This window comes from Lutra lutra, chromosome 14 (genome assembly GCF_902655055.1).
Source record: "Lutra lutra chromosome 14, mLutLut1.2, whole genome shotgun sequence".
Taxonomy (NCBI): Eukaryota; Metazoa; Chordata; class Mammalia; order Carnivora; family Mustelidae; genus Lutra; species Lutra lutra.
The window spans coordinates 14,416,371-14,431,782 of record NC_062291.1 but is presented as its reverse complement, the minus strand read 5'-3'; the positions used below and the strand labels follow the sequence as shown (position 1 = coordinate 14,431,782).

Here is a 15,412-nt window from a genome sequence, read left to right as displayed (position 1 = left end):
CCTTCGGCTAGGATCATGATTTCAGGGTCCTGGGATGGAGCCCCACATTGGGCTCTCTGCTCAGCAGGGAGCCTGCTTCTCCCTCTCTCTCTCTCTCTCTCTCTGTCAAATAAATAAATAAATAAAATCTTAAAAAAAAAAAAAAAGACTCAAAGGCAGAGACGTCTGTCCATCTGTCCGTGTGCAAAGCCTCTGGTTTCCAACCAATGTCCTTCCCAACTGCTTCACACTTTCTATTCTGGCTGCAAAGCATTCCTCCAAAAAGCCTGTACACCCCCCAGAATTCATACCCGCTAACCAAACGTAAAAGACACAAGCTACTGAGCATTCCTTGAACTGCAGGCTTCGTACAACTGTCACAGTCGATATCTGCATTTTACTTTTTACTGGCTCTGTTTCTCCAGGCCTGTCCCGTTCTCACCAGGACACCAAGGTCTTGCCGACAGACCCGTCCTCATCCTTGCTGGACAAAGCACAGACACGGCCGCTTGCAGAAACTCATTTTTCCAAGTACTGTCCATCCGTCGTCATCAGCTATCCTCCGGTATGAAATGTCGAAGGCAAACGCACAAATGAACTTCTGTCAGCCTCATTTAGTCACCTTGACTTATAAGCCATGGCCAAGGAGGCAGGGTGGACGAGGGCAGAGCCAGGAAATCACGCGCAAGCTCCCTCTGACGGAGCCAAAGAGACCTTTTCTAGCATCTCTATGGTTCACTTCAACGCACGTTTAAAGAAGACAACAGCCATTACAGAACCAGCAGGAATTTGTCGGATCGAGGCTCATTAATGACCTCACTCACCAATTACTTCAGGAGCCTGTATTGGGGGCTTCGGAAGCACTGGGATCATTCCAACAGCAGCTGGTTCACTCAAGTTCTGACGTCCAGTCATCTGTGTGTTGAATACCGCTGAACGGCACACTCCGAAGTCCAAGCTTAGCATCGGCTCTCTCAAAAATCAACCCGTTTCATCAGTGCCAACTTTCGGTACAGCACGTTCAAATTAACAGAACCAACAGCCCTCAGAAAACCACGGGGAGTAAATGAAGTCATCGGACATCTCAGCTCGAGTCAAACGGCTTGGGAAGGAAGCTATGGTCCCTCTAGAAATGAAGAGTTATTGATATCTTCAAGGAGCAACACGGCATGTCCACAGAGAAGACACTGTACTGTTGTACTGTCCCTTGTTGGACACCATGAAAAAGCTCTTCCCGTGCAGGAAGCAGCGAAGTCGATAGATACAGATTACTTGAGTTGTCAGGACACCTTTCAGCTCTGCTCTGGAGGGATTTAATTAAAGGAAGAACTAGCAAGATATTTACCCTGGACTCAGGCTGCGTTGCAGTTTACGGAGGATGTGACAAGCCTTCACACACCCTGTTCCTGCTAACCACAACCTTAAATTTTAGACATTCAAAGGAGAAGCTTGTTCCTTGAAGGAATTTGGAGAGAAATCCTTTCCTCTGGCACTCATTATTTTGAAATTCACATTTTTACAATACAGCCCGAAGGAGCCCCTTGTCACAAGGGCACAGATGCGATCACCTGTCCCTGGGGGGGTGTAGACGGTCATGGTGGGAACACGAGGAAATTCGCCTGAACAGCACTTGGACACTTGGCCGCAGTACGCCGTCTCTACCGTTCAGCCTCTCCACCCTGTCTCGTGAGATGAACCGGGTGACGAAGGCAGGGCCTGGACGTGCTCTGGACCCCGGCGCGGCAGCGTCAGGCACACGAGCTCCCCGTGACGGTCCCTCCCCCGTGCTGGGCTTCCTGCTCTGCCTTGTCTGCATCCACTCATCCCACGCGCTGCTGCTCACTTCCTGTGCTGCCGTTGGTGCTGGGCATTCAGGGGCGAGCAGTGCCCACCACTCTGGCTAGCAGGAATGACATCCCCAGGTAGCTAAATTTGGATGTTTGTAGACATGGGCTCGCCTGCTCTCAAGAAGCCCATAAGTTGCTGAGGGCCATGGCCAAGTACAAGGGGAAGGACACCAGCAGTGTCCTTCAGGGCAGTCCTGGTGTAAATAAGATGCTACAGGGTCTCCAGGGCCGTGGGACATACTAAGATCTATAGGTAGAATCATCTGTCCCAAACCACAACCACTCAGTCTTAAAAACAGCAGAAGGCATGGCTGAGTCTTCTCAACCCACATACTTTTTCCATTTCTTTTTCAAAGGAATGGGTGTAAAAATCTTTACACCAAAATAAAAACACTTCTTAATAAGCATTTTCAAAAGATAGGGTATAACATGAGAAAACACACTAGTAACACATATGAAATGCAACTAGTTTCTGTAATTTAAAATGAGCTCACAGAAGTTGATATGATAAACACAAGACCCCTACAGGAAAGGAAAGGAGGGAAAAGAAAATGGAGCCGGGAGAGAACACAAGCCACACACAGAAGCAGGCAACTTACAGAAAGAAATGCAATGGGCCAGCAAACCTATGAGAAGACCCTAAACCTGTAATTAAAGATCAACAAGTGAGAGCAAAGAGACAACATTTTTAACTTAGCAGACTGGCAAAAACACCAAGTGTGGGGACGGGACAGTGCTGGGGGGGGTGGGGGGTGGGAAAGAGACAACCTGGAAAAGAAAATCAGTCTGTAAATTTCTGGAATGCAATTTGGTAAATGTCCGTCAAAGTTTACAATGCATTGATCCTCTGACCTAGCAATCTCACTGTTGGAATTTAATTTGCAGATACATCAGTGAGATGTTTATCTGCAAAGAGGCAAACTGTAGTGACTCCAACAGCTAACACAGCACAGCTCCTCCCCGTAAACACCTGGCAATTACTAAAACACCCAGGGATAAGACACAGGTAAAATCAGTTACTGCCCTTCCATATCCATTACTGCACATGCCGTATCAAAGAGAATAAGGCAGATCCGTGTGTGCTGAGGGACAAGATCTCTAAAAATATAATCAGAAAGGGGCAAAAAAAAGGCTATAGGAAGAATATGTATAATTAATCCCTTTATTAAACAACATAAAAAGCAGAGAGCCGCAGATGCAGATATGTGCCAGAAACATTTCCCCCCCTGGGAGAAACCAAAAGAAATATAATAAAAGTTATATTTGAAGGAAGGCTTTTACTTTCCTTTCTGTGCCTTTTGATACCATTGCATACATGTACTCCTTTATTTTCAATATCATCAGGTGTTACCTACATATAAGGTCATGGAAAATTATCTTCTCTCTCTTAGCACTCTGGTTTTCAACAAAATTTAATAAAAAAAAAAACAACAAGGGGCGCCTGGGTGGCTCAGTGGGTTAAGCCGCTGCCTTCGGCTCAGGTCATGATCTCAGGGTCCTGGGATCGAGTCCCGCATTGGGCTCTCTGCTCAGCAGGGAGCCTGCTTCCCTCTCTCTCTCTCTCTCTGCCTGCCTCTCCATCTACTTGTGATCTCTCTCTGTCAAATAAATAAATAAAATCTTTAAAAAAAAAAAAAAACAACAAAAAACAGGGGCGCCTGGGTGGCTCAGTGGGTTGGGCCTCTGCCTTCACCTCAGTTCATGATCTCAGGGTCCTGGGATCGAGCCCCACATCTGGCTCTCTGCTCAGCAAGGATCCTGCTTCCCCCCCACCTCTGCCTGCCTCTCTGCCTGCTTGTGATCTCTGTCAAATAAATAAATAAAATATTTTAAAAAAAGAAAGAAAAATAAAACTTCAAGTGTCTATAGGCCTTCACATCTGAACCTCCCAAAATAAATTTAGTGAGTTAAAGGCTTTTTAGGAGAGTTCGGGTGGGGGGAGGGGAACGGGACAAGCTATGAAATGAAACTATGAAATGGAACAGACAAGGCATCACAAACCTGGCTCGAGAGCAACAAGGACAAGGCTGAGCACTTCTCCCTTTCTAATGCTTTCAGCTAAATGAGAAATTACACACCGCACGGAGTTCGGTGGCTAGAAGTCACAAAAAGAATCCAGCAGCTCAAAGCTGTTATGGAGGGAACAGTCTCAAGGGGAAATGTTTGAAGAGCTCTTCTGGAAGAATAACTCTTCCAGAGTCACGAGGAAGCAGTAAAGAAATGCAGTAGTAACTAAGTAAAAACCCGCCACGGACACATAAAACAGAGCCCTACAGTATGTCAGGAAAGCCTCTGGCAAATGTTCATAAAGCCTAAGAGACAAAATCTCAAATTGAGTTACTTCACATGCAGTTACAATTCTAGATTGTACCCAGCGTCTTCACCGGCATCAAACAGCAAGCCTGGGGTGTCACCCGGCTTGACAGGGCCTTGTCAATGTGCCATCAACTCCTGATCATCCAGGTCTTTATCCAAGGTTTAAGAGGCAAACCACAAGGGCACCTGGGTGGCTCAGTGGGTTAAGCCTCTGCCTTCGGCTCAGGTCATGATCTCAGGGTCCTGGGATCGAGCCCCACATCGGGCTCCCTGCTCAGCGGGGAGCCTGCTTCCTCCTCTCTCTCTGCCTGCCTCTCTGCCTGCTTGTAATCTCTCTCTCTCTCTGTCAAATAAATAAATAAAATTAAAAAAAAAAAAAAAAAGAGGCAAACCACAGAAAATTAAAGCAGCTTAATCCTCACAAACCCCTAGTGGTAAGTCCTAGAGATAACAAGCTATCAAGCCCCACTCGGTGCAGGGCACAGCAGTGAGGGAGAGGAGGTGAACCCAGCCAAATGTATACACAGATCGTGGCCAACTGCCTGGTGGAACAAAAGAGAAATACAGGCTCTAAGAATAAAGGGGAGGTCTCTCCTCTCTGTGCCCAGGTCTCAAGGTAGTGCCTCTCGGCTACACACTCGCCGTTGATGGCCTGGTCCACACGACTGGATCTGGTCCTGTAAACAGCTGTTCTAGTTTTGTCAGTAGAAGGAAGTTTCTGGAAAGACGTCGCAGAGCAGACAAAAGGAAGGAGCTGAGTTTCTGGTTTCCAGGGTGGCTCCCGCCTCCTACAGCTTTGTGGTGGGGTGTCTCCACTTGGGACATCTCTCTGAGGACAGCAATTCCCCCACACCCAGCAACTTCTGCGCCCACAGCGGGTTCCAGCCATGTCCTCTCCAACACAGTCCAGGTCTGGATCCAACTCTCAGAAGGGCGTGAGGTGTGGCCTCCTCCTTCAGGGGCCCTCCTCTGCTCCCCAGGATCCATTATTTCTATATCCTGTAGAGTTCCATGTACTTTTTATCAGCTAATCCATTTTCACTCCAACCCCTTGTCAAAGCTAATCATTCTTTTAAAAAATTTTTTTTAATTGTGTGTGTGTGTGTGTGTTTATGTCAATGGCCTGCTTTTTCCATTTGGTGGTTATTTTGAGGTTTTTTTTTTTTAATTGTTCTGTTTAATTGCTAATGGCATATATTATGGTTAACCACCCACAGTTCTTATTGTGTCAATATTTTTTCCCTATGCTTTCCCCTATGCTTTCTTTTTCCAATTTTCTTTTACATTTTTACTGACGTACAATGAAGCTACGGTGTTACAGTAGTTTGGGCTGTGCGATATATTGAGTCAACAATTCTGTACACTACCCAGCGCTCGTCACAGTAAGAGTATTTTTTTTTTCAAGATTTTATTTATTTGACAGGGATCACAAGTAGGCAGAGAGGCAGGCAGAGAGAGAGAGGAAGGGAAGCAGGCTCCCCGCTGAGCAGAGAGCCCAAAGCAGGGCTTGATCCCAGGACCCTGAGATCATGACCTGAGCCAAAGGCAGAGGCTTTAACCCACTGAGCCACCCAGGCGCTCCCAGTAAGCATATTTTTAATCCTCTCCGTCTGTTCCATCGATTTTTATCTATGATAGCTAATAATTCTTAAACCATTCCCTGCTCCGACTTCATCTCCGTTTGAACTCCTGTCTGGCTTCGGCTCCCAGATGGCCCTGACTCTGGAGGCACCGATATACCCCTTTACCCCCTAGCACTCCTGCCGTACTTAGGTCCCATGGCAAATTACCAAATGAAAGAGAGAGCGAGAATTGTTCCCGTCCTGTGCCACGCTGCACGGCCTCCACCACTTCAGCTCTCTAACCCTCGGTCTGCCCCCCTCTCAAAAATACTCGCCCTGACGGGTGACCTGCTCCTGACGGTGTCAGGTGGGGAGGACGCAGTGAAGCTGGTACGGGCACGGCATGAGCCCAGTACCCAGCACATCTTATCTGACTTCAAACATGCCTTCGCCACCCCCGCCTGACTCCTGGAGAGCCAGGCCAGACCTGCCGACTCCTACATGCTCCAGGGATCAAGAAAGATGAAGAGTTCAGAAAACAAACACAGCGGGGAAAAAAAGAGAGAGAAACAAAACCCGTGCACCTATCCTTCACTTTTCACAATAAGTAATTTTCACAATAGAATTCTAAATAACAGTCATGTATAAAAAGGGCAGAAAGTAAGAAGCGCCATGATTTTTCAACTGTATTAAAGTGTTCTCTCTTGGGGCGCCTGGGTGGCTCGGTTAAAGCCTCTGCCTTCGGCTCAGGTGATGATCCCAGAGTCCTGGGATCAAGCCCCGCATTGGGCTCTCTGCTCCGCGGGGAACCTGCTTCCTCCCGTCTCTCTCTCTCTCTGCCTGCCTCTCCGCCTACCTGTGATCTCTGTCTGTTGAATAAATAAATAAAATCTTTAAAAAAAAAAAAAGTGTTCTCTCGCTGAAGTTGTGTCTACACTCTGGTCTTCCGGAGGGATTCAAGGATCCCCAGAGTGCCAGAGCGTCTCGGGTCCCAGCTCCTCACAGGGGCTCTGAGCTGGGCCTGAACAGATCCTGTGGCTTCCCTCCCATTCTCCAGCAAGCCCTCCCCACCCTCTGGCCCCTGACAGAGGTGTCTCTGAAGACCAGACTCATTCTCTGAAACGGACCCATGTGCTAGGCCTTGACCGCCTCTGGGGCAAAGACCATGTCATCCTCTTCCTCAGCTGTCTAGCCACCAACAGAAGCAGCAGCAAATTTACTCATGACCCAGAACAGTAGTACCAGCCTCAGAAGGACAGAGGTAAAGGACTGACTGACCACAATGAGCAACTCTCAGTAAATGGAAACCAGTACAGGACCTCATACAGAGAACAAAACACACAGGTTTAAACTAGAGATCTCTACAATGATTTCATGCTGTGAAAAATAACTGAATGCCTTAAATCATAACTGCTCACCATTTGCTCATTTACTTGGTGAACCTGTATTTACTGAATGCCTACTCTCTGCTAGGTGCAAATTTACCGTTATCATAAGTCATCATATGAGTCAGGACAGTGGTGGGGCTCAGGGTAGAAAACATGAACATGAAACTGAATTTAAAAATCTCTATGAGATTTCAGTAAATTTAGGAAATATTGGGAGCAAAAAGTCCACGATCCAAAGCTGATGGCATGTATCAGGAATCGACTTATTTTCTATTTCTGTACAGTCGAGATACAGTATTTTTAGTTGGATGTTCTTTTCAGAGCCTTCTCCTTCTCTCTCATTTTGGCCAAAATGACACACTGCAGCGATCCTGAGAAGACAAAACTCATGAGAACTGGACTAGTGTAAATGGTTATTTGTCGAACCCTAGGTGAACTCCCCCCGAAGATCCTTTACCGATTCTCCAGCTGCAAGCCTTCCTACCTCCCACTCATCCTTCCTGCTCTGGTACAGGGACTTTCAAGATCTTCACCTTCCCTGCCCATTTGGAGAAAGGACTGGCTTCTATCTTTGTAGTTTGGTGGCCACAAATGTATTCTTTAAAAAAAAAAAAAAATTAAAAGTTTGATATTGAGGGGAAAGACAGCAGCACAGTAGGAGGACAGACCCTAGTCTCCTCTTGTCCCACGAACCCAACTAAGTAACTATCAAATCAACCTACAAACCCCAGAAATCAGCGTGAAGCCGGCAGAACAAAATTCCATGACAAAAGGTGGAGAATAGCTACATCGAAGAAGGCTTAGTAAAGACAGGGATAATGGGTGCTGCAGAGAGGAGAGGAGCCGAGCCACCAATGTGGAGAACAGCCAGAGAGCACACAGCAGAACGCACAAGGAGAATGTTTCCCCATAGCCATTGGCTTTGAAAATGAGAGGGGCTGAATTTCATGACTTCCAGCAACAAGCAGGGCTTAGAGCCTGGAGTTTTAAAGGTCAGCAGGCTTGGCTGGAATAGCGCCTGGAGGGTACTGCACTGCTCCCAGGAGAAAGCAGGCAAACAACCTGGGGGCAGACAGCACAGAAACAGCATCTGAAGAGTGCCCGGGGTACACTGGAGGGAGGTGGTTATTCTCTGTGTGGATCCTTGCAACACAGGCTTCAGGGAGGGAGACACCTTTCCAGGAACAAAGCAGCTGGCTAAGGCCATTTCCCTACTCAACCTCTCAGCATAAACACAGGGCCACATGAGGGAAGCAACACAGGCTGCCTAACCTGCTCATACCAAGTTCCACTCCCCTGTGCTCCGGTGGGACTGCCCCTGCCCCCCTCAGTCATGCTTACTCAGACCCAGCACAGTGGGTCCTTCCCACAGAAGACCAGCACAAACCACTACCCACACCACGTCTCCTGACCAGAGTCCTGCAGGGCCTCAGTTCTGGTGGAGGGGGTATCAGGGCTCATTTCACAAGCAGACCAGAGTAGACCCAGCTAAAACTTGCCACATTCAGACCTGGGACCCAACACTGCCCACAAAGGTAAGGAGAGTCTCTGCAGAGGCCTGGCCTGAAAGAGCAGCCAAAACACAGCAGCAGAGCACAAATTTCATAAACCTGAGACGCTGCCAAAAGCGCCAGGCCCTGGAATTACATGACCCCTTCTCTACAAGGCCATCACTTTCAGAAGCAGAAGACACAACAGGCTTTTCTAACACACAGAAAGCAGAGACTTAGACGAAATGACAAGACAGAGGAATTTACCTCAAATGAAAGGATAAGATGAGACCGCTGCGAGACATCTAAGTGAAGCAGATGTAAGCAACATGCCTGATGGGGAATTTAAAGCAATGATCATCAGGCTGCTCACTGGTCTTGTGAAAAGACATCGGTAAGACCATTACCACAGAGATAAAAGAGTTAAAAAAGAATCAATCAGAGACGAAGAATAAATACAATAAAGGAGACGGGAACTTGGCCTGATGCAATGAACAGCAGGCTGGAAAAAGCAGAGGAACAATTCAGTGTCCTAGAAGACAAAATAATGGCAAGTAGTGAAACTGAACGAAAGAAAGAAGAATTACAGAACATGAAAACAGACCTGGGAACTCAGTGACCCCACCAAACATACTAACATTGTATTACAGGAATCCCAGAAGAAGAATAGAGAGAAAGGGGGCAGAACATTTATTTGAGAAAATCACAGCTGAAAACTTCCCTAACCTGGGGAAGGCAATAGACACCCAGATCCAGGAGGCAGAGAGATCCCAACAAAAGCAGGCCAACACCAAGACGTACCATAATTAAATTTGCAAAACAGAAAAAGACCTTAAAAACAGCAAGATAAAAGAAGTCCTTAGCTTACAAGGGAAAACCCATAAGGTGAGCAGCAGACCTCTCCACAGACACCTGGCAGGCCAGAACAGAGGGGCACAATATACTCAAAGTGCTGAGTGGGAAAATGTGCAGCCAAGATTACAATACCCCAGCAAGGCTGTCATTCAGAATAGAACCAGAGATGGAGTTTCCCAGACACACAAAAATTAAAGGAGTTTGTGACGGCAAACCAGGCCTGCAAGAAATACTACAGAGGAAAGGAAAGAACGTAAATGAGAACATGAAGGCAGGAAACACAAAAGCAGTAAAAGCTCATATTGCTATTAAAAAAAAAAAAAATCAGTCATGGCACTCACAAAAGGTTTTAAAATAGGAGAACAGATTCCTAAAATGTGGGGAGGAGAGGAGTTAAGAATGGGTTCACACTTAAATGACCATTGGCTTCACAGAGACTGCTACTGCAGAAGCTGTCGTATGCAGAGTTAATGGTAATCACGAATACAAAACTAATAAATAGGCAAAGAATCAAGAGAAAGAAATCAAGATAGATCACTAGCCAAAAGCAGCAAACCACGAAACAGAGAAAGATAAGAATCAGAGAAAATCTCCAGAAACAACCACAAAACAAGTAATAAAATGGCAATGAATACATATCTATCACTAATCACTCTGAACGCAAATGGAGTAAACACTCTAATCAAAAGACATAGGGTGTTGGAATGGATTAAAAAATAATAATAATAACCACCAAGACTCAACTGTATGCTATCTACAAGACACTTGTTTTAAACCCAAAGATATCTGCAGATTAGAAGTGAAGAGGAGAAACATTTATCACACAAATCGATGTCACAACAAAGGCAGAATGGCAACACTTTTTCAGACAGATAGACTTTAATGCAAAGAATAACGAGAGACAAAGAAGGGCATTATCTAAAAATAAAGGGGCCGACCCAACAAGAAGATGTAACAGCTGTAAATTTTTAAGCACCCAATTCAGGAGCACTCAAATATATAAAACAATTAATGACAAACATTAAGGGAATGATCAATAGTATAAGAGTAGGAGAACTTAGCCCCCACTTACAGCAATGGACAGAGCACCTGAACAGACAATCAACAAGGAAACAATGGTGTTGAATGACACCCTGGACCAGATGGACTCACCAGATAAACTCAGAACATTCCATCCTAAAACAGCACAATACATATTTTCAAGTGCACATGGAACATCCTCCAGAAGAGACCACGTATTAGGCCACAAAACAGGCCTCAACAAATTCAAGAGTATCAAAGTCATACGATGCACCTTTTCAGACCACAGGGCTATGAAACATGAAGTCAACCATAACAAAAAATCTGGAAGGAACACAAATACATGGAGGATAAGTAACATGCTACTAAACAACGAATCGGTCACCCAGAAAATTAAAGAAGAATTTTTTTTTAAAAATCATGTAAACGAATACACGGTCTGAAACCTTTGGGATACAGCAAAAGCAGTTCTAGGAGAGAAGTATACAGCAACACAGGCCTACCACAAGAAGCAAGAAAAATTTCAAATAAACAACCAAACCTTATACTGAAAAGAGCTAGAAAAAGAACAACAAAGCCTAAAGCCAGCAGAAGTTAGGAAATAATAATGATTAGGGCAGAAATAAATGATACGGAAACTAAAAAAGCAATCGAACAGATCGATGAAACCAGGAACTGGTTCTTTGAAAAATATTAATAAAACTGATAAGCCTTCAGTGAGACTCATCAAAAAGGAGAGAGAGAGAGAGGACCCAGATAAGCACAACTGCAAATGAAAAATAACCCACACCACAAAAATATAAGCATTTATAAGAGATTATTACAAAAAAGGGATTATTATGAAAACCTCTATGCCAACAGATCGGACAACCTGGAAGAAATAGATAAATTCCTGGAAACAAATCAACTCCCAAAACTGAAACAGAAAGAAACAGCAAATTAGAACAGACTAGCAATGAAATTGCATCACTAATCAAAAAACTCCCAACAAGCCAAAGTCCAGGACCAGACGGTTTCACATGCAAATTTAAAGAAGAGTTAATACTTATTCTTCTCAAACTATTCCAAAAGTAGAAAAGGGAAGAAAACTTCTATTCTATGAGGCCAGCATTACTCTGATACCAAAACCAGATAAGGATACCACCAAAAAAGAGAACAACAGGCCAATATTTTTTATGAACACTGACGCGAAAATCCTCAACAATATACTAGCAACAAAAACCAAGGATACATTAAAAATTTCGCCACAATCACATGGGATTTATTCCTGGGCTGCAAGTGTGGATCAATATTCACGAGTCAATCAAAGTGATTAATCATCACATTAAAAAGAGAAAGGGTAAGAACCATAGAATCTTTTCAAGACACAGAAAAAGCATCTGGCAAAATACAACATCCTTTCATGATGAAAACCCTCAACAAAATAGGCTTAGAGGAAATATACCTCAGGATAATAAAGGCCATATGTGAAAAAAAACACAGCTAACATTATCCGAAGTGGGGAAAATTTGAGAGCTTTTTCCTCACAGACAACAACAAGACAGGGACGTCCATGGCCACCACTTTTATTCAACACAGCACTGCAAGTCCTACGCACAGCAAGCAGACCACAAAAAGAAATAAAAGGCATCCAAATCGGCAAGGAAAAAGTAAAATTTTTACTAAGAAGTAAATGATTTTTACTAAGAAGCAGATGACATGACACTGTATACAGAAAACCCAGATGGGCGCCTGGGTGGCTCAGTGGTTAAGCGTCTGCCTTCCGCTCTGGTTATGATCCCAGGGTCCTGGGAGATCAAGCCCCCACAATGGGCTCCCTGCTCAGCGGGAGAGCCCGCTTCTCCCTCTCCACCCCCTCTCCTGCTTGTGTTCCCTCTCTTGCTGTGTCTCTGTCAAATAAATAAATAAAATCTTTAAAAAGAAAGAAAGAAAACCCAGAAGACTCCACTAAAAAAAAATTCTAGAACTTATAAATGAATGCAGAAAAGTCACAGGATACAAAATCAGTGTTCGGAAATCTGTTGCATTCCTATACACTAATAATGATGTAGCAGAAAGAGAAATTAAGAAAACAAACCCATTTATAATTACACCAAAAATAGTAACATACCTAGAAATAAACATAATCAACGAGATGAAAGGCCTGGACTCCGAAACTATAAAACACTAATGGAAGGACGTGAAGATGACACAAAGAAATGGAAAAATCCACGCTCATGGATTAGAAGAATACTGTTAAAATGTCTCTACTACCCAAATCAATCTACACAGTTAATGCAATCCCTAACAAAATACCAACAGCAGTTTTCACAGAACTTGAACACACAACCCTAAAATTTGTAAGGAACCACAAAAGACCCTGAATAGTCATAGTGATCCTGGGAAAGAAAAGCTGGCTGGAAGCATCACAATTCTGAACCTCAAGTTATATGACAAAGATGTAGTCATCAAGAAAGTATGGTACAGGCACAAAAACAGAGATCAATGGAACAGAACAGAAAACCCAGAAATGAACCCACAATTATATGGTCAACTAATCTGTGACAAAGCAGGAAAGAATATCCCATGGGAAAAGGACAGTCTCTTCAACAAATGGTGTTGGGAAAACTGGACGGCTACAGGCAAAAGAATGAAACCGGACCACTCTCTTTCACCATGCACAAAAACAGTTTCACCATCAACTCAAAACGGATGAAAGACCTAAATGTGAGACAGGAAACCACGAAAGTCCCTGAAGAAAGCGCAGGCAGTAATTTCTCTGACATTGGCCATAGCAACTTTTCTCTATATATGTCTCCTGAGGCAAGGGATACAAAACCAAGAATAAACCACTGGGACTTCACCTGCACAGTGAAGGAAACAACCAGCACAACTGAACGGCTACCTACTGAACGGGAAAAGGTATTTGCCGATGACATCCAGTAAAGGGTTAGTATCCGAAATACAGAAAGAACTTGTAAAACTCAACACCCCAAAAATGAATAGGCCAATTAAAAGATAAGAAGACAAGGACATTTCTTCAAAGAAGACACACAAATGGCCAAAAGACACATGAAAAGATGCTCAACATCACTCATCAGGGAAATCAAAACTACAATGAGATACCATCTCACACCAATCAAAGGGCTAAAATCAACAACATAAGAAACAACAGGTGTTGGCGAAGATGTGGAGAAAGGGGAACCCTCTTACACTGTTGGTGGGAATCCAAACAGGTGCAGCAACTCTGGAAAACAGCGTGAAAGTTCCTCAGAAAGTTAAAATTAGAGCTACCCTATGACCCAGCAACTGCACTACTAGGTATTACCCAAAGGGAAAAAAACCCAAGCAACCTAGTTCAAAGGGGCACACGCACACTGATGTGTACAGCAGCATTATCAACAGCCAGATTACAGCAACAGCCAAGTGTGCACAGACTGATGAATGGATAAAGAAGATGTGGCATATATATTCAATGGAGTACTACTCAGCCATAAAAAAGAGATGAGATCTTGCCATTTGCAAGGACACAGATGAATCTAGAGGGTATTACGCTAAGCAAAATAAGTCAGTCAGAGAAAGACAAATACCTTATGATTTCATTCATATGTGGAATTTAAGAAACACCAAATGAACAAAGGTTAAAAAAAAAAGAGAGAGAAAGAGAGAGGCAAATTAAGAAACGGACTTTTAATAGAGACAACACAGGGCTGGTCACCAGAGAGGAGGGGAGAGGGTGGGGTGACAATTAATCAGGTGATGGGGGTGAAGGCACACACCTGGTGTGATGAGCAAGGGGGGGGAGGGCTGGATGGAAGTGTTGGATGGATCACTTCGGTGCACACCTGACATTAATATCACACCGGTGGTAGGTTAAGTAAGTGCAATTTAAGTAGAACTTTAAAAAAAAAAACACCAAGGAAAGTTTTCTGTTAAAAAACCTTCCAAACAACACACTTTGGCGAGTTTTCAAGCAATGAGTTAAAGAGCTACAAACGCCCCCACTACGTGCCAGGGGCCTGGACGCCCGCGACGGATGAGACACAGCTCTTGCTCCCAAGGAGTTCGCAGTCCACGTCCAGAGAAACACCGTCAATGCCACGTGCTCGGTGTTCTGTGGAGACGCGCCTGACTGTGCGGGTCCCAAAGGAGGGCGGCAGGAGGAGTGTACCCCACATGAAGAGGTGCTCGGCTCGCAGACACTGGGCCCTGTCGGTCTGGAGCCCGCTGGCCCCCGGCCCGCGCTGAGTGCTGACTTCACCCCAGGGAAGGGCCGGGCGGAGCTGACCAATGGGAGCCACAGAGAATGGAGAGAAGCTGCCAGAAGCATGTCTCACTTCCCTCTCCACAGACCTCTCTGGATCTCCTCTGTGGGTTCAGTCTGGGGCCCCCCTAAGTGCCAACCACACCCCCCATCAGTTCCTCCAGCCCAAGCCACAAGGACCCACTGCTCTTTGACTCCCCACTTCCTCCGGGGGCTGCTGCTCGCCTGCCCAGGGGAAGCAGCCTCACCCAACTCTATTTGCCGACCTCAGACTTCAGGCCCTGACCAACCGGTTTCGCTGCACCTGCCCCCCACCCCCATGACTCCCTCTGGCTGCTCTCTGCTGGAATCCCAACTTTAAATTGGAAGGAACCTTGGGAGTTTTAGTAAGGCACCTTCGTTTGGCCTAAAGGAGCCAAGCTTCAGCCCCAGAAATGTTTTGGGTTTACACAGAATTCCTTGAAAGCCGATCCAATGCCTTCCCACCTATCTTCTTTAAGGCCGCCTCATCTTCCCGGGCATCAGATGATGGAAACATTCTGGGTCTGCTCTGCCCAACACGGGAGCCGCGACGCTTGCACTTGAATGCAATGAGTGCAACTAAGAAACAGATTTTTTTTTTTCATTTTATTTCACTTTCGTTTAATGTAAGTGACTGCACATGGCTAGCAGCTAGGGTACTGGGCAGCCAAGCACCCGTGGCCATCCCCAC

At 45.1% G+C, this 15,412-nt stretch overlaps 1 protein-coding gene across 10 annotated transcripts in view; it reads right to left on the bottom strand.

Annotated features, from left to right (window-relative positions):
* Window positions 1-15,412, bottom strand: part of SGMS1 (sphingomyelin synthase 1) — a 269,326-nt gene that overhangs the window by 72,324 nt on the left and 181,590 nt on the right. The gene's annotated exons all lie outside the window — the stretch shown is intronic.